Source organism: Meleagris gallopavo, chromosome 3 (genome assembly GCF_000146605.3).
Source record: "Meleagris gallopavo isolate NT-WF06-2002-E0010 breed Aviagen turkey brand Nicholas breeding stock chromosome 3, Turkey_5.1, whole genome shotgun sequence".
In the NCBI taxonomy this organism is placed as follows: Eukaryota; Metazoa; Chordata; class Aves; order Galliformes; family Phasianidae; genus Meleagris; species Meleagris gallopavo.
This window is the reverse complement of record NC_015013.2, coordinates 38,683,441-38,706,184: the sequence shown is the minus strand read 5'-3', so window position 1 is coordinate 38,706,184 and position 22,744 is coordinate 38,683,441. Positions and strand designations below refer to the sequence as shown.

The 22,744-nt window shown below is 34.1% G+C and overlaps 1 long non-coding RNA gene across 1 annotated transcript in view; it reads right to left on the bottom strand.

Annotated features, from left to right (window-relative positions):
• LOC104910238 overlaps positions 1 to 22,744 on the bottom strand; it is a 60,212-nt gene that overhangs the window by 36,477 nt on the left and 991 nt on the right. The gene's annotated exons all lie outside the window — the stretch shown is intronic.

Genomic DNA, 22,744 nt, shown 5'->3' with positions numbered 1-22,744 from the left:
CTGTAACTGCCTCAAGTTAAACCAAAAAGGAAAATGTTATTGTACCTGTTGCAAGATGTGAAACTCATACATTTTTTTTAGGAGAGATGTCAGAAATATGGAAGAAATATTGAGAAAAACTGGAGATACACTAATGTAGGAAAAACAAGGCATGAATGAGGGTAAAACTATACCATTAGCATGGATAAATATGAAGGTTAAAAGTCTCACTTTTTTCTGGAAGCAGAGAGAAGGGTGCAAAGATTTATATGAAATCTGGGGATATGAGCTTAGAAAAATTCCATGCAGAATCACATGCAGAAGAAAATACATATCCAATTTGAGGGAAAGAAGCAAATAATTAACATTCTTCTTATTATTCAGACATTCACCTGTATTCTCTTCAAGAAGTATGTGTAGAGAGCATAATATGATGGTTTTTCACCAGAAAGGGTAGTAATGTATTTCTAGTCCCTATATATTTTTCTAACCTCAAAAACCTTTTCTCTGTTAAGTATCAGTGTTTCTGGTCATTAATCCTCAGAAATATATGTATGTTTACTTAAGAAATTAATATCTCTGTCTGTTATTTCAGACTCTTCATGTCCTTGTCATCACTGTATACAGGAAAAGTGCAAATTTAATTAACATTCTTTCATCAACCCCAACAAATTTAATATGCTTAGATAATTAGTAAAATTAGAGATGTGCCGCATTTCTTCCTTGGTTGCACAAAAACATTTTTTCTAGCATGCTATACCTAAGCCATGCTGCTTTTGGCTGGAGCAAGAAGTATCATTGCAGATCAAAAGATGTGAACTTGTCTTTGGGGTTCACAGAAACTACTTATTTAATGCATGTCATCTTTTTTTTCACATATTCATTGGTGCGATAGAAATATCCTTGCATATCACATTTTCTTCCTTGTTCTTTTCCAAAATCAGAGAATGATTGAGGTTGAAAGAGACCTCTGGAGGATGTCTGGTCCAATCCCCTAGTCAAGGAGGGTGATTTGTAAAAAGTTTTCATAAAGTGTGACATAGACAGTCTTCTGCAAGAGCTAATCAATACAGTTAGACAATGTTTTACACAGAAAAAAATAAGAAGGATTTCCTATGCGGGGCACAAACTCCTCTTAAGAATCCATAGGTCTGCATCTGATGCAAAATACAAATAAAGGAAGAGCAGTAGCACAAATTTTAGGACAAGTGTTGTATTGGTTGCAAACAATAACTAATACATAAGCCAGTTTTGGCAGAATGCAACTTAAAAAGATTATCAAATGTTTCTGCTGCATTGCTGAGACCTTTGCCCTGCAATTTACAGAAAACTCTTACTAAAACCTTACTTATAACAGAATACAAGGTAGGTAGGTCAAGGTTGTTAGCTCAGGTGGGAATTTTTCCCACCTTTCTACCAAAAACTTCAGGATCCATCTCTGTAAACATTCCAGACATATATCTTCATCATACAGATCAGGCTGAGGTTGCCTCAGTACACTGATTTAAGCAGAAAAATCAGATCCTAACCTTACATATTTTTAAAGTTTTAGTTCATTGGTTAAAAGTCTGTGCGTGACTATAGAGAAATTGTCCTAAGAGAATGATATCAAGGTTTCAAAATCAAGCATTACAATTAAAGTTGCCTTTCTAATCCATATTAATTTTTTTACTCTATACTCAGTAATTATTTCAAGCACACATTGTTTCTTTCTCAAATGTTACTTATATTGCACAAGAGCACTCAGGATGACAGCAATGGCTCAGAAAATCATGCATCCCATTTCCAGGATGGATCTGTGACAGATAGCAAGGGAAGAGTGAAAACAGAGCACAAGCCTCCACGAACATTCAAGAACTTGTAGGTGTCACATTTCTGCAGCTACAGGTGTTGGGGTCATTCTCATCACCCTGACTTCAGAAACATCTAAGAAAAAAATGTCCTGCCTTTTTTCATCCTTTAGCGGGTGTCACACACCTTTGTGTAGCCCTTGTCCCTGCTGTTAGTCAAGTACTTCAGCCTATTTTATATTTAGCTCAAGATAATGTGTTAAATGTATTTCAAACATTTCAATACATTAGAAAATGGTGATTTTTCTATTCATGCATGAGAATAATAAAAACATCTAAAATAAGGGCAATAATACAACAAAACTTTAAATAATAAAAGGTTTGTATTTTAGAACCGTACTTTCCATGAAACACCAAAAAAGAATTAACATTATCTTGGAAATATATTAACATAGTTAAATCTTATTCTCCACAATCTTTAAAAACAAACTAATCAAACAGACAAAAACAGATACTCCACTAATTTCTGTGGAATAGCAGTGATTAATACGACTATAAAAAGATATCTCAAGGTATATATAAGAGGCCTTTCAGATGAATATAGGAGATAAATTGACTCTACGCTAAAAAGCAAATAAGCCATTACAAAATCAGTCTAAAGACATGAGAATTATGAGTATATAGATAGCCCAAAAGTTTTAAATAAAACAGGTTGTTCCTTTTGATCATTTCCTTCATGTTTATTTTAGAATACACTCTTGTATACTTGTGGAATAGGAGCCATAAACGATGCAACACATAATATTTGAAAAAGAAAACTATGGTCTTCCAATCTCTTAAAGCAACAAGAACAAAATCACATTAAAGAAAACTCCATATTTCACTGAGCAATGTTCATAGAAGAAACTATAATTTCACTCATAAACTCTCCCTCAACATAGATATATCAGCTCAGTGGGACTTTCTAGATCTAGGTCTTGACAGTTGTTTTATCTCATCTCTAACAGCATTAATGTTATATAACTGTGAAGAAAAATATTAAAAACATTATTTTCAACATCAAAGTTGAAGGCATATAAACATCTGTGGTTTCATTAGTAAACTTATGCAGATTTCTAGGTTTTCTATATTTCTTCAATATACTGTTAGATTGACAAGAAAACACTTCTAGATGTCATCAATCATGTGAATGCAAATAAAATCTATGTTCATTTTGGACTTGATGTTTTTCACATGGCTTTGAAAGCTGTGGACTTGTGAAACAAGATTAACATTCCAGGTAATTAATGTTTAGATTTCATGGTAGTGATTCTCAATCATATTTCCTTCTTTTTCTATTTTTTAAACTTGATCTGATGTAACAAATATTCTAGAAAAATAAATACTTCTGTCTTTCTGAATAACAGTGCAGGCCCTTTAGGGGCTATCTTTACTTCTTTGCTTTATTTTGTCTTTGTGAAAAGTGCTGAATTCATCTAACTCAAGGAATACATCTCTTTTGTTCTTATCTATGTTTGGGAGAGGGGTTGTTTGTCCTGTGTTTTTGTTGTTTTTGTTGTTGCTGTCATTTTTGTTTGTTTGTTTGTTTGTTTCATCCTGGCACAGAAGTGTACTTTAACTCTAAGAGCACTAATACCATATAAGACTCCAATCTCTATTAAGAATACATACCAAAACAGTAATTGTTATGCTAATTTCTCACCACCTCAATTTACACAAATCCCTAAAAATAGCAAGCCGTGACACAATTTCAGCACACTGTTTCTAGAAACTGATGCCATAAAATAAATAAATAGATAAAAGCACAGACATACACCAAAACTTTCAGCAATTAAAATCATCCTACTTTGGTACTTTGATGACATCAGATAATCATTTTTTTCCAAATTATTTCCCTATTTCCCCAATTAATTCAGTATTATTCAATTAATCAAATACTAGATTAATACTAGAATTCTAGTAATGCCTTTTGCATGGCAATTTTAAATATCTTCATCTTAAATATCATCACAAAAATAATTACACTGCAATCTTTATCACTTCATTAGATTTTAATCATGACTTTAAACACATACCTTTAATGATGTCTGCAACAATCAAACTCAAAGTACTTTTATTGTTTAACAGAAAGTTTCTTGAAAATTTCTTGTAATTAACCAGTACAAACCTAATTTATCTTCAGTTTACAAAACAGCATTATACAATTATTTTGTTCTTACTCGGGATATTTAAATATATAAATATAAATATATAAAATATATATTTTTAATTTGGGGGGTATAAGCCATAGCTGCTGCATATGTAGTTGCCTATCAAATTTACAGAGATGAAATAGATGCCTTTATTTCATGTCAAACAATAGTATTCCCATTAAATGCCTTCCTGTTTGTAAATAAACAGCATTAACAGTAGGAATATTAGCCTATAAAATATGTAATGGGTATATTTCTGATGTGATAATAAACATTTAATGAGTTGAACGCATTGGAACTGCAAATTAAAACTGATGCAAATTAAAATAAAAAATGTTACCAAAATTTTCTCAAATCTTACTGTTTCAGTGCTGAAGTCTTGCATTCAGCACAAAACAAAGAAAGACATTTTTCTATCTACTGTTACGCATTGCAGAAATGTCTCTGTTGTCCTTTAAGAACTTCAAAATTATATTCTCAAATTATTAAAATTATTGCCTTATATTCTTTTTTGATTTGTGTCTTATGATTACATCTTATAGTATATATCTCAATGCATATATATATCTCAATGCATATTCTGTCACTAGCATAAGACAACGCAAATGTTTCAAAATACCGCTACATGTACTGAAGCGAGGCATAGATAAATACATGGTTCCTAATAGTATTAGACCAATTAGGCTATGAAGAAAAGCTGGAGAAAGGAAAACCAGAAATAGTCATTTTTATACACAAAAAAAAATATGCTGTCTCCACTTAGAAATATTTTCTTGCATGTAAGTATGGATATAGGAAACATTTAAAGTGCAATACGTATAAACATCCATGTAGTCTTAATTTCCATTATTCAACTCCTCTGAAGACAATGGATTTAAATGTCAATATTCTCCCTTAAAAAATAAAAATTCACCAATCAAAGAAACCACAAGTCTAGCTAATGAAATCATGCTGGCATTTTTTTTTTTTAATGAATTCAAATTTTAAAACTTTTTAAAGTAAATAACCCCAAAACTTTAAACTAGAAAGACATGCCAACATTGCAAAAAGACTGGGCAGCTATGTTACTTAGCAATGTACCACTAGACACAAAGCATGAACAAGGAATAGTAAACTGTTATCTTTTATTTCTTCCTTGATTTTCATCTGGCAAATTTCACAGTTCTTTCTGTATCACTAGAGTCCAAGTCCCAAATCAGAACCGGAATAGCAACATCTCAGACTTCAGCTACTTCCATTAAAGGCTGGTATTCTGTAATACAACATAGACATCTTTAATTATACAAAGATATTAAATAAAAATAAATCCTCACGGGAAAACTCCAATGTAATCCAAGAGATAATCAAATTACAATAGAGAATAAGTTATTAAAAGTGAAGTATCTTAATAATAAAGTATAATTATGAAGGAAGCAAATAAACACAACTCTCAACTCCTTGAGGAAGCAGAATTTTATAGATGGAAACAACAAAATGATTTTGTCTACATGCTTGTGCAAAATAGGTAGCCAGATGCATATTGGAATAAAACAATCTCTGCTTATAGTAATTAACAGTTATTTGTTTTCTTTATTTAAATTAATAAAATGTCAAGAATTCACATGCAAAATTATTTACAAGCCTCCCTTTATCTACTGCTAGACAGAGGTCTCTCACACAATTTTTTATACTCTCACCAAAGAATCAGATGTTCATTTGAAGTCAATGGAGCTGACTTAATTTTCACAACTATTTCATAAAACTTTACCCTTCCTAATGCTGACAAAAAGCATGTAAATTTAATTCCAAATAAAACACTTTCTCCTAGAAGCCTAACCAAAAACAAAAACAAATGAACGAACAAACAAACAAAAACAAAAAATAAAAAAAAAAAAGGAACAGTTTTACTGTTTCTTCTGAGATTGGACTGTCCTAGTTTGATCCTGCAGTCATTTGGTAGTATATTCCTTTGTTAGGAAAATGATCAAGTGAATTAAGCTGAAGCAGGTCCTCATAAAGTTCAAATACTTAACATTAATGGTATCTTTGAGACCAAATTAGTACATTTATCCCTACAAATAATTCATTTACCCTACAGTGCTTTTCAAAGTTATAACCCCACTATCAGTTTGCATCTTTAGAACTATGCTTCTAGATACTGCTTGTCTATTTCTCTAGGATCTTACAATTAATGTTGTTATTTAACAAATTTCTTGTTAATTGGTTTTTTTTTTTTCCTCTCACTTCCCCTCCCCTCCCCCGCAAAATATAAAAGTTTCTTTTCAGGTGTAGTTCATAGTTATAGCTGAAGACACACACCTACTGTTAGTTTGAATCAGGGATGAAGCAGTAGTTCCAAGTATGAATTCTCCAATTTTTGAGTTCCTAAAACATTATATATATATTTTTTTTAATATATATATATATATTTTTTTGTGCACATGTGCACATATACAGATAAATCAAATAGTAGAGTCCAGATCTTCCAGGAAATAAATGTACCAATATAGCATTCACTAATGCATCTCAAGGACTTGATTCAGTAACTGATGTGACCCATATCATTATACCAATGCAACTATACTAGTAGCATTTCCTGTGTTTATTGTCAAATATGCATTAATATATTGAGTTGGCAACTAAACAACATATAGGTCTATAAAACAAAAAGGAAACAGAAATACCTTGTAGGCCTTTGTGTACAGGCCTTTGCTGCTGTGCTGCAGCACCTGTTTTGCAGATTTAACAGAACAATTAACATTTTTGGTTATCAGATTTTCTTCAAAATATTGATTTATATTAGCTTTGCTTTGAAAACCTGATAGAAACACTAGTCATTAGAAGATTCAGAGACAATAAAATGAGGAAACCTGTAGCTATTTTCCGAGTTTCTATATAATAACAGCATACTTTTATATGAGCCCAGTTCTGTTTCAGGCTTTGTTCTCCTCATGGATTTGCTACAAGACTCGGGGGAGAATGTTATATCATACTGGCTTTTAATTTATGTGTTGACATTAATGATTTTTTGTTAACATGGACTTTCCTCCATGCATCTTAGTCTGATAGCTGATCTGGCCAGCAGTACGTTTATAGTTCAGAAATGATAGGTCTTTTTCTGTAATAGCTACAAATGTGCTATAAATTGCTATAACTTCCTATCTCACATTCCCACACAGGAAATACAGCTTTTAGTTATAGGTTACAATAGCTACTAGAATCAAAACTATTTCCTTTCCTAAATAACTTCTATTCCTAACTCTATAATGCACTACTAAACTTTCATGTTTGTTTGTATGAGGACTCTCTACTAGATTTTTATGAAATAACTGCATAAAGACATCAGCTTTTGGGTAGCGCAATACATATTTCATATGAATTTTGAGTTGTTTGAGAAATTAATATTTATAAATATCATAGCCTGAAATTTTCCTTATGAAAACTGAAATATTAAAGTGTTTCTGATGCTGAATTTTCATCAAATGTATAGATATGAGCAGAATTGAAAGAGAGGGAAGGAAGAAAAGAATTTAATTCACAAAACTCTGATCTAATACTGGTTTACAGGTTAATCGTATTCAAGAAGAATGCACCACCAAGCTTCCCTCAAAGTTTAAAGGAGGGAAAGGATGAATACACTTTTTAAACCAAAGTCTGACTTCCTTGCATTTCCAACAGCATTTCTACTTTAATAAGGAGCATTTAAAAGGAATCGAATCAGGTCACAAGGAAATAAAACAAAATCCCAAGAGTAGGAACAAGCATTATAAGATAAAACCACCAAAATCAATGAAGAGTCTCTGAAATCAAATTCAGCTCAGAAAACAAGAAAATGCCAGTTTTTGATCTAGTACCATAGTGTTTCCAAGCCAACAACTTCTGTCAAGCTTTCTTCAAGCTTGTCTTTGTTGTTCTAAATAACAAGCAAATAAACTAAATAATTGTCGAAGTACTCTTTCTGCAGAAAATAACAAACAAATAAACCTAATTATTGACAAAGTACTTAATACCTCTACATTGTCTCTTGGAACCTAGTCTCTTGCTTTTTTTTAAATGAAACTGCAGAAAAATAATATGATATTGAATTTTTCCCTTTTTCTAAGAGGATAGTAGTTTCTTAACTTTGGATATTAAAAAAATGAAGAAATAGATGTTGTCAAACCATTAAAAAAATCTTTTTTCCACTTAGGTCAGGACTTATATTGGAGTCTTTGAGAAAAGACTCAGAGAAAATTTCATGCCATGAAAAAGAGTGCCAGTAAGCTACTTATTTACACTTAGTCAAATAATAATCTAAACCACAGTAACTGGGAGATTGAGGCATAAAGTCAATTGAAAGAAGAAAATTATACTTCTTAATAACAATTTTTACAAAAGTATGTAGCATTGGTGCTCTTTGTACAAACTTATGTCCACCTTTCTACTGTTTTGCAGGCACAAAGCACAAAACTCATTATGAAATTGTCTCTTCCAGTCCAAATTCACATTTCTCAAACACAACATAGAAATTCCAGGAAGAAGAGAAGCAGCAAAGCCTAACTTATTTGGGATATTTTGAGTAAGGTACAATCATGAAACTCAAGCAGTCACACTCAAAGATATGCTAAATGTGCTTTGGAAAACTTCATCATTTCTGGATTTGTTATTTTCCTACAGTATTTCCAGTTAGGCTATCATTCAGCCAACAAGAAATAAAACTAATAGCATGAATGCTTACAACAAAGTAGGCGTTTTTCTCTACGGAAATGAAAAAAGAAATTTTACAGAAGCAGTATATTAAAATATTATTATGGATCCTCTCTCTTTAGTACTCCATATAACAATTTTCAGCTAGTGGAAGATTTTGATTATCACAGAAAATCATAGCAACACTTAAATTATTTCCACATCACCTGAAAAACTCTTGGTCTTATCATTTTGCTTTATCTTTTATTTAGATCACCAACCCCTATCTTCATGCTTTCAAGTACCATTATCACACATTAATCCTCCTATATTGAAGATCAATTCTGGCAACATTTACGTTAGACTAATTAGTTGTCTGTATTTACCACTGTAAAATCTAAGTGTTTTCAAATGTAAGAGCTTGTGAGAGAGGAATTGTTTCCAGGTTTATCAGAGTCAAGTGAGTTACAACACTGCACTTACATATGGCTTCAAGCCTTCTTTTCACAGCAAACGGATCAGAAGCTATATACTCAAAAAAAGAATCTGCGAGCTTTGCATACCGTCACGGAATGTTTTCCTACAATGGCTGTTTGTGCATGTGGTGAGGGGAGGAATGTGCTTCTAGTATATCCATTCCTATTCAGGTACTTCCACCTTTGAACACATTTTATTTTATAGTAGGCTAAGAAAAAACAAGAATGCTAAGAGTTAAAATCCAGTTCCACTGAGTACTGATCTTCCAACAGATATCTCTGGCATATATAGCATTCAGCATATCTTAAGCAGGAAAAGTATGTTTGATTTTAAAACTAGTATGTGTTCTGTTTCTAGTTGAATTTGAAAATCATGCATTCTGTGCAAGGTTAGCACATTAATACACACCATGTTTTGCTTAATTTGTTGTTCCAATAGTAAGTTCTAAATGCCAGAAGGTTGCTTTTTTATTTTTGTTTGAACATAATGATGTTGGTAAACAAGCAAGCTTGAACACTGAAATACTGAAATACTGAAGGCTGAAACAAGTCACCTTTCAAATGGAAGGATTGAAAAATGTCTCAGGTGTTATTATGCATAGGGGTATTTTCACATATTGTTATTTTGTCTCTATTTTTGTGCAAAGTCTCACCCCTAGGAAGGAATAACTGCATGTATCAGTATATGTTAGGGGCTGACCTGACGGAAAGGAGAAAGAGCTTAGTGTCCTGGTGGACAACAGGTTGAGCAAGCATTGTGCCTTTGTGGCCAAGAAGGCCAAAGGCATCCTGAGATATCCTTGGAGAAAAATGGAATTGATGAAAGGACCACTTGCCGGATAAGGAATTGGCTGAATGGTCACACTTAAGAGAGTTGCAGTCAGCAGCTCAATACCCAAGTAGAGACAGGTGACAAGTGGTGTTCTCAGTGATGAGAATGGTGTTATTTAACAACTTTGTAGGCAACAGGGACAGTGGGATCAAGTGCACATTCAACAAGATGACACAATCTGACTGGTGCAGCTGACATATTAGAGGAAAGGGATACCATCAAGAGGGACCTGAGACAGACTTGAAAGGCAGGCCCACATCAACCTCATGAAGTTCATCAAGGCCAAGTGCAAGGTCCTGCACCTGGGGCAGAGCAATCCCAAGTACAAATAGGGTAGAGAACAGCTTGAGAACAGCTCTGAGAAGAAGAATTTGGGGTTGTTAATTGATGAAGGACTCAACATGAGTTGGTAATATACACTTGCAGCCCAGAAAACCAACCATATCCTGCATTACATCAAGAGAAGTGTGACCAGTAAGACAAGGAAGGTGATTCTGCTCATCTACTCTGCTCTTGTGAGACTCCACCTGGAATATTGCATCCAGTTCTGGGGCTCCCAAGACAAGGACATCAAGCTGTTGGAGCAAGTCCAGAGGAGAGCCACAAAGATGATCAGAGGTGTGGAGCACCTCCTCTACAGGGACAGGCTGAGAGAGCTGGGGCTCTTCAGCCTAGAGAAAGATCCAAAGGGACTTCATAGCAGGCTTTTAGTACCTGAAAGGGGCCTACAGGAAAACCGGGGAGGGACTTTTTATAAGTGCATGTAGTGGCTGGATGAGGGGAAAGGGCTTTAAACTGGAAAAGAGTAGATTTCAACTAAATATTAGGAAGAAATTATTTACTGTGAGGGTGGTAAGACACTGGAACAGGTTGCCCAGTGAGGTTGTGGATGTCCCAACCCTGGAAGCATTCAAGGCCAGGCATAATGGGGCTTTGAGCAACCTGTCCATAACAGGGGAGTTGGAATTAAATAACTATAAAGGTCCCCTCAAACCCAATTCATTTTAAAATCAAGAAGAACATGGCTGGCAGGTCAAAGGACGTGATCCTCCTCCTCTATTCTGCCCTGCTGAGGTCACATCCGAGGTACTGTATCCAGTTCTGAGCTCCTCAGCTCAAGAAAGACAGGGAGTTTCCAGAGAGTGTCCAGTGAGATCTACAGAGATGATGAGGGGCCTAGACCATCTCCTTTATGAGGAAAGGCTGAGAGACTCGAGACTGTTCAGTCTGGAGAAGAGAAGACTGAGAGGATGTCTTATCAATACTTGTAACTTTCTAAAGGGTGGATATCGAGTGGATGAGTCCAGGATATCTTTGGTGGTATGCAGTGACAGGAAAAGAGGCAATATATACAAATTGGAACACATTAAGTTTTTTACTGTGAGGATGACAGAGCACTGAAACAGGCTGCAACAACAGAGAGGTTGTGGAGTCTTCTTAGACTCCCTGTATTAGCAGGGCAGTGGACTAAGTGAGATCCAGAGATCCCTTCCAACTCATAAGATTCTGTTACTTGTTTTGTTGTTGTTTTCATTGCTTTTTGTTTTGTTTTTAAACACACAGCAAATATTGAAATGCTACTGGAAATCTTCAACACTTTAACAGCTGTTGGGAAAATATATTTCCTCAATTAGGCAAATAAATATATATTAATACTACATTGCAGTAATTACTACCCTAGAATATAATCCAAAATTTATTTTTGCTTTAAATGACTTTTTATTCAAATTTGATTCAAGGTTAGCTGCAAATTTGTTTGTTTGTGGTGTTTTTTGTTTTTTTTCCTGCAAACTGCTTAACAAACTTAAGTTTTCCCTATGCTTTTGTCATAACTGACATAGGGAAGGATGTATATGTATAAATATGTATATATATATACATATATGTTATATATGTGTATATATATGTTTCACATTAAAAAAAAAAAAAGTGAACAATTTGCTTTCTTTTTAACTAGTCTTTTGTAGGTCTCAGTTCTGTTCAGTTCCTAAAAGTCAGTGAAGGCCACAGCTACACCAGTGACTATTGATACATAAATACTTAAAACATAATTTGTTCCCTGCATTTCCCAACCATTGTCTCAGTTAATCAGTACTGCAGAACAGGAAACCACATACAATAAGAATACCCTGAGAAACAGGACCAGGAGGAAGACAGATGAAATCATTCTGTGATGAACGTAAAATGATTCCAATCAACATGATAATTTTCACACTTTTCACTGAACTTTCAAAGTTCTGTCCTCACTAGCTAACAAAATGTTTAAATTACGTTTAAATATAATTGCCTTAGGACTTTTCCCTCAACCATTGCTTCTATGTCGCACTGTTGACCAAATCTTGTGCACAGAACAAATAGTTAAATATATAAACTCAGAATTCAGAGAAGTGTTTGTTTAACTGCTTCATTCTTTATTGTGTTTATTTCAGTCGTTCCCATGAATTATTCAGTATGTTTTAGGGTAGCCTAGAGAAAATGTATTCTTTTAAGAGGTTTATTTCCCAGATATTCTTTTAAGTGAGTTAGATGGCAACAAAGTTTTGGAATCCAGATCTATAAACATGAAATGTCCTTTTTAAAACTCATTCAAGAATAAGCAATCCTGTATTCATACAAAAAGACAATCAGAACTCTTGACCCAAGCTCTTTTTTTTTTTTTTAATTGTCTCAGCAGAATTCTCTTTGTTCAAAGATTATTTTCATGTCTAAAACCAATTTCTACTGAGAGACAGAGGGAGGTCTGATGGGGATTACAGCACAATTGCTTCAATTTTTGCCGAGAACTATATTGGACAAAGAAAATCTATAGCAGTAAACAACCCATCTAAAAATGCATTGAAATTCACTTTGGTACATAGTCCATAATTTTATCTCTTTTGTCCAAGAGAAGAAAGAGATAACTCAAAATGTTCAGTATTACCCAACCATAGTAACAGTTATCTTGAAACTATAATTGAAAACGTAGTATAGATAGGTCACGTTTTTTCATACACATCTCAATTTTGAAATTATTTCTCTTATAAATTATAACCATATCAAAATGTGATTTTATTATCTGCAAAATATGTTCTGACACAAGATTTTGCTTATAAGTAACATATATCTGAAATCCTGTCAAACTAAATGGTTAGAGATTAGAGAATTAGAAGCAATTATCTCTACAGACAAAAGTTATCATACATTCTCTTTAATTTAGAGTTTGTTCCCCTAAATTGGAACAAGATTCAATTTAAAAATATATACATATACACAAGTAAAGGTTCAGGTTATAGCTACTTTTATTATCATTTTGATTCAGGTTGATTTACCAAGTTTGGATTGCTTATCTTTTACTTTATCCGAAAATCCAAAGTTAAAAAGTTTCTCGGACAAATTAGCAAACAGAGATTTGACATGGTGATTCACTCTTAAATATATCAATCTTTGTGAACACAAAGACATGAAGACACACATCTACATTTTTCCCCTTTTATATATTTGTTTGTTTGTTTATAAGAATGGTACCTCTTAGAGCTACTTAGCACAATTCTTCAGTGCAGATTCATTCTTTTATATTGAAGAAAAGGAAAAATTATGCTCAGTGAGGGAAAAAAAAAAAATATAGACATTCATCACTGGCCTAGACCCAGAGGTTAAAGTGCTTCCAGACCATTCTTGGCTAAAAGTTAATGCAAAGGGAAAGTCTTGCAAGCACAAAGTAATCCTTTGGCAAAAACGAGGACCAAATTTTGAACTTATGACTTGATTCTTCCAGATATGGAGATCCATGCATACTGATAGCACATGTACTCTGTTTATGAACAACTTTGAGGGAGCAGTTTTACTCAGATATTATATTTGCTTACTTAAGATGGAAAGTACGAAGTCTGCTGAAACTGATACTTATCTCAATTCTTTACTACCAGCAGTTATCTCGGAATTTCTTCAGAAGTATCTTCTTTCCTGTCATAGTCACCTATCTTTTGTTGCAACAATTTGAACATGAAATGTTCTGAATGAATATGCAAAACTACATATCATCATATCAACCAAAGAAAAAAATATCCTGATTCAAGTTTTGATTGAACACACAGTGCTCGATAAAACTTATGCAAATAACATTGTTATCAAATCATTAGGCAATTTTTATCAGGTAGCCATGACAAATATTAAGCCTTTTTGGCTTTTTGAGCCAAATGCAAAAGGCTAGACTCCATGGTAATCAGGCTAATTTTTCTGCTGTCACTATAGTACATGCAGTCTTTACACATTAATGTCACAGTTCTTAAATAAGATTTGCAAGTTGAAAATGTCTTGTTATGAATTCATGAGCTGGAAATGTGCATCGTAAAATTTACCAGTCACACAGCTCAACATTTACAATGTTTGAATCTAAGATTTATGAAGTTGTATGGCATTCTCAAGTAGATGTCACCTGAAAACTTCATATTACGCTGATCTTTCTGTTTTAAAGCCACAGCTACTATGTCTTTTGAGAAGGTATTTTTTGGAGATGGAGAGCAGAAGAGACAAGATATTGAGAGGTAAACATAAATACAGCTGTATTATTATTACTAAAATTAAAAATCATTCTGAAGTCAAATTTCTCATTGTGACTTTAGTTTTTGTCTGCTTTTATATTTTTGCTTTATAGGTATATTTCAGAAATTCCAATGCTAAAACATTTAAAGTTAAATATCATATGTGCTTTGATAATGCCTGTGAAGCATTTGTATTTCTTAATGCATAGTATACAATAACGAAGGCAAATTTGGAAAAAAACCGACCATTTTTTAAAAGAAATATATTTCTACTAGTAAAAGTAGCGTATAAAAATACATACTTCCATGCATGTACGAATTATGTAACAGCGTTTTTCTAGGACTTCATTCAGAGAAACACAATTAATAGAGAAATTGTGCTTTTACTGACATAGGCAGAAACAATCTTAATGTCTCTAGTGAACTCTAGTGAAAATATTGCTGGAGTTATGGTACATGAAATACTTAACGGAACATTTACTTTAAACCAAAAACACCTACACCTTCCCTTCAAACACATATAAATTCATGTCAGTATTTCAAGAATACTTAATCACTTCCACCACTACAGTTTTCCACATTCCTAATCAAAATACTTGTCAACTGTGGCTTTTCATACTGGTTGTTCTTAAAGGAGATAAGAAACCACTTTCCTTTTAGTGCTTCTTGATTGCTAACAACGCTGGGCAAAATATTTCCATTTCACAATGTCTCCAATATAGGAAAGAAATAAATTTTCTCATTTTTCACATTAAAGCTCAGTAAATTGATTGACAGATTTTTTAAGTTATTATTTTCAAGAAAAAAAATTGATATGTTTAATCTTTTCACCTTTTCTTCTACTCAGTGAAACATTTACCTATTTTAACACTTTTACAGATTAAGATTTTGTAATATAAGTACAATTATCAATAAGAGGTCTTTTATAAAATGAAAATTTAATATGAATCTTGAAAAATATCTGTAAATTAATAACCACCGTGTACAGAAATTTCAAAAATTTTATGGATTAAGCATGGAAGATTGACAAGCAAACAATGAAAAATGCAGTTCTCAGAATACAACGTATCTTTGCTACATGGCTCTCGAGGCCACATTAAAGTCATTAGTTTAACTTTCCACAGTGTCATTGTTCGAAAAAGATATGGTCTATATCAGCCATAACTGTCATCTTTATAAACTCTTAAGGCTCTTTTTTTGATAATATCTGAATTTTCAGAGGCAAGATTCAAAAAAACAGCTGTTTTCTAGACTTCTTTTGCAGCTGATAATTAGCATACAACAGCACGTACATATTTCTAACTTCGTACCATATCTTACATGGAGAAGGCATAAATAAATCATTCAGATAAAAACTTCAGGTAAAAAAAGTAGAAGCATCTTTCTTAGTATCAAATGCACTAAAGAACAAATAATATGATATTAATTTTTTGAAGAATGCTCAAAAAACAGAATAGATTTCTCTTTTGAATCACAAAATAGTCTGGAACAATTATGTTTATGTATTTAGGAAAAAAATGTCCTAGTGCCTTTTTTTGGAAAGCAGATTAAGTTATTTGGCACTCAATTTAAGAAAAGTAAAAACTAAAATCAATACAATGAAACTTTTAAAAATGATTTAATTCCTTCAGAAATTCTACTTTTATTCTGAATTTCAAATATATTTCCCGCTCTTTCTGAATTGTCTACACATATGCACACTTCTCCAATATAACTACTAAACTTGAGTTCTGAGTTACAAAATTTTATTTGTATTAACTTTGCTCTGAGTTTGTTTAATTTCCTGTTACTACCACATTCTCTGAATTTCTACTGGTTAATGGCAGAAAGAAATAAAGAAAATTCCTGATTTATTCTTGACTTTGTTCCCCTTCACTTCTCATGTTTTCCCCCTCTTTAAATTATTTCAAAGACACAGTCTCTTTACCTACTTGGTTAGGTTTTTCTGTTTGTTTGTTTTACAAACCATCCACCTGCCCCAGAAGTCTCTGAATTCCTTCACATCTTTAACTTCTTTAGTATTATTATTCTTTGCTTTTCAGTCTAATGCCCCTTTCTGTTTTCAAAATGCAAGCATGTCTTTATATCTCTCCTCTTTCACCATCAAGTCTTTAACTCTTCTTACAATCATAGAATCGCTTGCATTGGAAGGGACATCAAGGATCATCAGACAGGATTGCCAGCCACTAGATCAAGTGCTAGACCAGATTGTCCAGGGCCCCATCCAACCTAGCTTTGTACACCTCCAGGAATGGGGCATCTACAACCTCTCTGAGCAGCCCATTCCAACACCTCATCTCTCTCTCAGTAAAAAGCATCCCCTTGACATCTAACCTAAATCTTCATTCCTTTAGTTTAGAACCATTCTCCCTTGTCCTATCACTATCTACCCATGTAAAAAGTTGATAAACACCCTTTAAATACTGAAGGGCTACAATTAGGTTTCATTCCAGCTTTCTCTTTTCCAGGCTGAACAAGCCCAGTTCCTCCAGCTTATCTTCATAGGAGAGGTGCTCCAGCCCTTGGATTATCTTTGTGGCCCTCCTCTGGAACTTCTCCAAAAGTTCCATGTCTTTCCTGTGTTAAGAGCCCCAAACCTGTACACTCAATATGGAATTTGAGCCTCAGCAAGTACCACTGCATTGAAGACAGTTTTTAATGAATCAAATTTTAGCTCATATACTGTAGAGAAAATAAATAAATAAATTTAAAACATTATAGATACTCTCACTTTACAACTGTCAAACATTTGACAGCATTTGCCCAACCTGGTGAGCCTGCAACTCTACCTTCGAACTCAAAGTTCTCTTCCCATACTTGCAAATTTTCATATATCTTGAAGATGGCACTTTACATTCTTATAAACTTCTAAGTAAATTCTTAGATACTGCTCAAGCCTATTGACACCTACCTTCCCCATTAAAGTAATACCAGTTTGGGGACAAGGAGTCTGCTGGACACAGGATGTCCCTACCTACTTCTTCGTTTTACTTATTCTTCATACTTATTTCCTTCTCCTTTGTCTAAATCATCATATTATTCCTACTCATCACTTAATCCAGACCCCCACTTTTTTTATGCTTTGTCATAAAAACCCCTGTGATTTCAGACAACTCTCTATAAACATCCACTAAAGTGACTTGCCTTCATTTTTTAAAACCTCTCTTAGTAGACTGCTTTCCTACGATAGCTAAGAAAAAGCTAACATAGCTTTTGTTGTGCTCAGATCACTCATGCTGATCAACATAGTTTCACCATCTCCTTTCACTGCTCTTGTTGATATCTTGTCTGCTTTCTTTCATGTTGTATTTGTAAGCTTTATAGGAGAAAAAAAAAAATAAATGTTTGTGTGTGTGTGTGCTTTTCTAGTGTCAAAATAGCATTATTCTGGTCTATGTTTGGAGTTTCAAGCCATGCTGAAATGTAAATTGCAATATCTCATGAAAAGTGCTATTCATTGAATGGGTGTCTGTTCAGGCAGCGTTCCACTATGTAAGGAAATTGTGCTCTCCCACAGTGCATCCTTCAGAAAAGAAAGGGATCATTCCGAAAGTCACACACAAAAAAGCATTTGATCATGAACAGAAAACTAAACAATTATCAAAGAAATGATGATACAGGTGAATCTGAGGTACAAATAGTGTAAAACTCAGTTCTTTCAAACAACATTGTGAAGAGTAGTAACAGGCAGTATGTGATTTTTTTTGTAAAAAGCTAAAAATATCTCTCTCTTCAACAGTAGATAAGTATGAAAGGATCAAGAATTCGTCCTGTTTTATGTATCCTAAGCTTACCTTTATCACTCACTCTTCAGTGTATGAATCTTGGGGTATTTAATACAGGATAATGTAAAGTGAAAGTTAAGCAGGCTTCAGAATAAAATATTGCTCATTTGAGAAACATTATGTCTTTACAAGGAAACACAGTTGCCTAAGTACCTGTAAAACTAACCAGCCATTGGTGTGGTGAAATCCTACCAAACAAAATGACAACCGCTGTTGCCATAGAGCTACCATTCAGTTCAAGGAGAAGCTCTTACATGTTACAGTTTGTGCAACCATTAAACAGAGACCTACATCTTCATAATGCCAGTACACTTCACTGTCTTCCATCCTCAGGGTTTCCACAAGCCACTATAACTTCTTTCTCTAGATGCACATGGATCACTTAAAGGCATTAAGAGACAGCTGCATGTGATATAAATCCCTTAGCTAGAACAAACTAATAGCTCTGCCTATTTTTGCTTTGGAGATTCACTTTTTGCATGGTGTGTCCTACAAATTCACAAAATCATCTTTATTCCTAGTCTCGAGAGCTTTCAATTGTCTTGGCAAAGCTTCCTTGTACCTTCTCAACTCTGAAATTGCTCTGAACGTGACACTTCCTTCAAATTCAAGTCTACAATTTCTGTCATAGATTTCCTATTCTAATATATCTTCTCCTTTCATAATACTTTTTTTGAAACATATTCTTCTCAACATTTTGTGGAGGGCTCTCTTGTACACCTGTGCAGAGAGTGGCAACCTCTTTCACATATACAGCTATACCTATCATCTGGACTCAGATCATCTGTCTAGGATCTTGTTTCTGAATTGACGTAAAGCAGCCTTTCTGTAAAGGAATTCTTTTAAAAAACCTTCTAAAAATGCTTCTTATTTACATAGAATAGAAGCAATAAATTAAAGAAAATCTGTGGTTCAACTGGAAAGTCTTGCAATGTTGATTTGACAGATTTGCCTCTGTCAGAAGAAGAAGCAGAGAAGAAAAATTGCAGATTTTTCCACTGTCATTTTAAACATGAGTTTATGCTTACAGTATGTTTTACAAAAGAAAATAAATAAAATAAAAATACAACTCCTGATTAACAAAATTTCACTTTTTAAGAAACAAAACAAAACACAAAATGTAGTGATAAAAAACACTGAGATATTGGATGAGGCCTAGTTACTGAATCTTCTCTGATACCTGCTGGATGATTTGGAACAGTCACAACAGGTATGTTTCTACATATATTGTGTAATATGATATATTGGAGCACACATAGAAGTACAGGTCAAGGACTTCTTTGTGTAATATTCATTAGTCTAAATTTCTACCATGGGAAATCAACACAGAATCAACACTCTTCTTGCTCTTGTAGTAGTCGTTATAGCCAGAGATGCAGTAAGGAAAGTACTTTTCCTAGAAATTTTAAAAAGTGAACAAAACTATAACAATTGCTTTGATAGGGCAAGTAGAGGACAAATGCAATAATGTTTATTTTATAGCAAATGCAATCATTCCCATGAATTACTGAAACACACTTAATAAAGAGACCAATAAAAGTGTCTCCTGTGCAGAGAAGCTAAGCAGCCACTGAGTGGGAGCTTTGGCTCTTCAATTTCAAAGCTGATGTACAGAGCTACAGAGCACACAATTCCAGCACACCTAGTAGTGTTTGAGAGTGGGATGCCACTGCCAGAGCAAGCAAGCTCCTTGTGGAACCTAAGGCTGTATGGCTGCCCTATATAGCATGGTGCCTGACTTAATTACTTCTGAAATATGAGGCTTTATTACTTTCTGCTTTGTTTAGTGGGCTCAGCTACCTTCAAGGTGCTGCACTGTGTATCCAGAGCTGGCTTCAGAGACATGAATTTCATTATTACTTGCCCCAAACAAGAAAAACTGCACTTGCATATAAACTTTAATTTATGGAATACCCTTTAATCATTTGAGTTTGAAGAAACCTTTAAATGTCATCTAGACCAACTCCTCTGCAATGTACAGGGACATCCACAACTAGATCATGTTGCTCAGAGCCCTGTTCAGTCTGATCTTGAATGTTTCCAGGGACAGGGCATCCACCACCTCTCCGGGCATCCTGTGCCAGTGCTTCATCACCCTTATTCTTAAAAATTTCCATTTATACAGACTAAATCTCCCCTCTTTTAGTTTGAGACCATTTCCTCTTGTATTGCAATAGACCCTGCACAACAGTCACTTTCTTTCTCCTAGCCTCCCTTTAGATATTGAAAGGAAAGATATATGGACTTTTGGTCCTTGTAGCTGTAAAATTAATATTCATAGTTTGAGAACACTGATTTCTAATGATAATGCCCTATTTAGTTTCCCCACGTGAATGAAACAAACACAAAAAAATCAGTACACTTCCTAATTCATTAAGTGAGACTGCGTTTCTTTTGTCCAAGCATAAAAGGCACAGGTTTTTACCATCATTAGCTAAGAGTGAAATAACCTTGAGATTTTCACAAACTATATGCAATGCAGAGTGACAATGTAATTAAAATGTTGTGATGTGTGATTTGTACAGACTGCATTGAGAGCCGTAACCACATTAACTACATGACTTGCACACACTGCCTGCAATGAGTTATACCACTTTAAATAATTACAAGAATTAAGTTCTAACACAGGCTGTCTACAAAATATATTGGCTCTGACCAGATTAAGTATTGGAATTAATAGATTTACATTGACTATGCCCACAAACTGAAAGTCCCTTGCAATATAAAATGAAGAAGCGTGAATGTACTGTACAAAGTAGAATGTAGTCATTGCTCAATCTCAGTGGAATGGACTGGCACACTGTACTGTATTTGAATCTATGTAAAATGGCATGACCACACCTGTTTAAACAATGGTTCTGTCATACTGCTTAAATATGACTTTGTACAGTTTATTTTAATGTACAGGATAGGCCAGTCAGGCAAATTTAAATCCCATGCATGATCCCGGTCTCACAACAGGAGATCTGAAGAACAAAGTGATCACTGAGTACCATTACTAAGGACATTCTGCACTGGAGAACGTTAGCCCTTGCCAGAGTAGATGCTACAATTTTTTCCACTTATCCTGGAATCCAGGTACATTCTAGGCATGACATAAGAGTGAGATAATGGAATAATTCTTGGAGCACAATAAGTGCTAGACAAAATCAGCCTTAGATGAATTGCTCCACAGGCTTCAAAGCAAGGCTCAAAAGTGAACTAAACTGCAATTTAGCTTCCTCTTGAGGAATTTATATTGAATGCAGACACAGTTTCCTCCCTGTGCTAATTCCACACAAGCAAGAGGGTTTTTAAAATCAGATATACATCCAGCATGAGTTCTGCTTGTGACCCTAAGTAAAGCGAATGTTAGAAAATGGCATTCAGATGGAAAGAAGGTGGCATGCAGGAAAGGGAAAAAGAATACAAAAACTTTGTGAAAATTAAAGTTGACTTCCAGATTATAATAAAATGAAGGGACACTAACTCCATTGTTTAATTTCCCAGTTTATCATGTCAATTTCACGAGAAAAACAGGGAACGTTTTCTGGTTATGAAGTCTTCCACAAACCTGAAAGCAGACCAGACCTACTCACACATCTGCGTCACAACTTGTGCTAGGCTAAGACTCACATGTCACAGCTGCCACCATGAATGTTTTCATTCACCATGGCAGTCCATTCAAACAAAATAGTCTACTATGACATAGAATAGGCTGTCTAGTCTCACACAACCTTTTTTTTTTTCTCCAATGAGGAAATTACATATACAAATACAAAATGGAAAATAAAATGAGTGGATCAATTATGGTTAAATAAGCATTTTGCTTCCTTCTTTGCTAATAGTAAGAGTATGACTGAAAGTGGGAGAAGAGGCTGATAAGTTGAAAGACAAGGAAATGGTAGTGCTGATGCTGGAGATTTTCATTTTGTTATTTACAAAAAGAAATAAAGAAGTCTTGGCCTTGGCAACAACAACAAAAACAAAACAAAAACAGAAAAAAACAAACAAACCAAAAAAAAAAGCATGGAAAATACAATATACTGCCAGATATGGAAGGTATGTGAAACTCTTTTAGCCTGTCTTTATCACCAATCCCACACTATGGTGTAATAAAAAGCCTTAATGCAGGTATAAATCACAGAAAGGCAAACTGTCAACTGTTATATTGTTAAGCTAAGCATAAGCCAAGGCAAAAGTGAATTATGCCTAGATATTTAGACTAAAGTCACAGAATAGTCTACATTAGAAAGAAGATGCTTTGAAATGAGGAGGAAAAAAAAGTCAAATGAGTTTCAGGAGAATTTCTGAGCTGCATAAAAACTGAGGCTTCATGCAAAGTACTTGTTTTGATTACAACTTCATATACCTTAATAGTCAAGAAGTCTACAATTTACATGTTTATTCATCCCATGGAAATTCCACATTTCTTCCTCAAGGTAGAAAGTTTGAACCTTGACAACTTCTCCAGTAACTCTGTCTTGCTATTGCTTTGTTTCTTTATTCATGCACTATCCCTTCCCCCCCACACACCCTTTTTTTTT